Source organism: Triticum dicoccoides, chromosome 1B, assembly GCF_002162155.2.
Source record: "Triticum dicoccoides isolate Atlit2015 ecotype Zavitan chromosome 1B, WEW_v2.0, whole genome shotgun sequence".
Classification (NCBI taxonomy): domain Eukaryota; kingdom Viridiplantae; phylum Streptophyta; class Magnoliopsida; order Poales; family Poaceae; genus Triticum; species Triticum dicoccoides.
This window is the reverse complement of record NC_041381.1, coordinates 648,786,281-648,788,910: the sequence shown is the minus strand read 5'-3', so window position 1 is coordinate 648,788,910 and position 2,630 is coordinate 648,786,281. Positions and strand designations below refer to the sequence as shown.

Below are 2,630 nucleotides of genomic sequence, written 5' to 3'. Positions count from 1 at the left end.
TTAGACACCTTAAAGCCACAAGTCTGCTACCTTTGCTGTGCGGTAAGAACGTGGATAGAGTATTACTCTCATATTTCTGATTTTATTATTAACAAATTTATTGCTATGAATTCCAGCAACAATACACGGTGTTTTATCTAATTACTGGTATTTTATTCCCCATTTCTAAAAAGTATTTCCTTTCTTTTTGGCGAATAGAACAAAATGTTTATGTTTATTCCTCTGACACACACACACACACACACACATATATATATATATATATATATATATATATATATATATATATATATATGCTTCAATACACAGGACATGAGTACATGACACATGGACATAAGTCCACATTTTTATAAGACGTTTTAGACAACAGACTTTGAACTGTTGTCTGAAATGACCACGGCGTTTTATAAATGTGAACAGAGGGAGTATATAATAAACTATCTACCATTCCCCTCGTTTTATTACCTCACGTATACGTAACATACACCAACGGCCATGCCACATTGTCACGCGCGAGACAGAGATGGACGAAGCTCGTGGCACCAATAGCTAGTTCAGCACCTTGGCAGGCGGACCTGGCACGCGGCGAAGACCTTCTTGCCGTTGGGGGAGTTGACGTAGCGCTGCAGGTTGGGGTCCTTCTTGTACTTGCACAGGCAGCTCGCCGGGTGCGCCTTGAGCTTCCCGCAGCACGCCGCGCTCGGCGCCGCGTTCCCGATGATGGCCGGCGCGCACGGGGTCAGCTGCGTCGGGCTGCACGTCGCCGCCTCCACGGCTCCACCGCGCCCGGCGCCGCCAGCAGCGCCGCCGCGAGAGCCACGGCCATGAAGCAGACGAGGGTCGCCTTCGACGCCGCCTTGGTTGCTGCTTCTTGGGCTCGGATGGGAGGGAGGGAAGTGGTGAAGCTGTTCTCGCGCTGTGTCTGTGCGGCTGTGCGTCGGTGAGGAGTTGGCTGATGCCTGCGTTGTGGAGAATGGTGCGCCTTTTATAGGCCGCATGCAGCACGTAGTAGGTGTGGCGCGCGACAGAGGGCGCTACGCGGAAGCATCAAGCCCGGGTGCACTACCGACATGACATGGGCGCGGGCACCGAGCTCCACTAGATCGATCGAGACGGGGCGTGGGGCATCGGACGGTACTGACCGGGGTGACGTGTTGCGCTTTTTACTATGTGAACATGGCCAGCCTGATGATCTCAGTGGGTCAGTGGAACCCATCACGAGCGTGCCGAAACGATCAAGGAAAGTCTCGGCTCTGTGCGCTGCTGGGTTACACTTACACGTAGAGGGGTGCACGGGTAGCTGCTCGCGCGTCGGTGCACAGGTCGTATCCTTTTGGGTCGGCGATGATTAAGGAAGAGATCGATCGAGCCTCCTGGTTCATGGAGTGTCGAGGCCTTGAGGCAGTATGGCTAAATGTAAGCATGGGTCATCATTTCCACAATTAAACTGTCACATTTTGAGTGATTTTAGGTCAAGCAATTGTGCATACTTCAAAGTTTTAGAAAATTTTCTTATAAATATTGTTCCATTTGTAGCATGGGATCCAAAAATATATATCTCAAGGTGTGCTTGCTGGCGATTTCAACCAAAACAATTCATCGAGTCCAACCTATTAAAATTTCCTTGGTTTCAAAAACAAATATGACAATAAGAGAGAATTGTCTTTGTTTTTAGGTTTGTGCTTAATATGATTGCAGTTAAGCTCAAGTATAGAATCAAAATTAGATTAATCCCCACATCAGTACATACCATTACAAGATCTGCAAATGACAAATGCCCAGCTCTAAATTTGTACGTGTAAATACCAACAGAACCTAGTACAGAGTACTAAGAGCATCAAATAAAACTCAACACATTCAATACCGGAATACTAGTAATCAAATAGCCAATTTATGTCTGGCCTCTCTAGTACCGCGTTGGGTTATTATCAACGACTGCGTTGGGAGAATATTGCTTGCTTAGGTGTCCTGAATGTGATGCACGTTCGTGCAGCTAAATAAAAGGAGCCGAGGGAGTGACATTACTAACTACCGACAGGTTAATGCTTAATCGAACGAGCACCTGATCTGCCAACCTTTCAATTTCCTTTCTGTAACCTGTGAACACGTTTATTTTGTTGGTGAGAAAGGATACGCTATGGGTTGTCCAAGAACTATTTATTTTGCCAATGAGTACAGTTTCTCTATACTACTCTTGAACGCAGCATAATTCTGTAGGGAAATTTTACGGTGCATCATAATACACCAAATCATGTGTATTATATGGGCGATCTAACGGATTAGAATAACTGGGCCTTTTTTAGCCCAAGGGTATTTTCGACCTAAAAAATTTTATACCTTTAATCGGCCCAATTAAGTCCAGGGGTATTCTCGTCCGAAATTTTTCGATTAAATTAATTGCATTAATAAAACACTTCATTATAGAGGTCCAATCATCGTGCGTACTCTTTTGAAATTTGGTTCGAGCGGTTCGTCCCTCGAGCCCTAACCTCGGCGCCCTCGATCGCCGCCGATCGCACTCGCCGTGTCACTCCTTCCTCCTGCTCCTACTCCCCCCTCCCCCTCCATCGGAAGTCACCCCGCTCGGGTCGCGGCGCCAGATCTTCGGACGAGCCTCCCCTCCTTCCCCG

At 47.0% G+C, this 2,630-nt stretch overlaps 1 pseudogene; it reads right to left on the bottom strand.

The window, feature by feature from the left end:
• Window positions 1–539: 539 nt before the first annotated feature.
• LOC119350789 lies at window positions 540–1,382 on the bottom strand (annotated as a pseudogene).
• Between the last annotated feature and the right edge of the window lie 1,248 nt (window positions 1,383–2,630).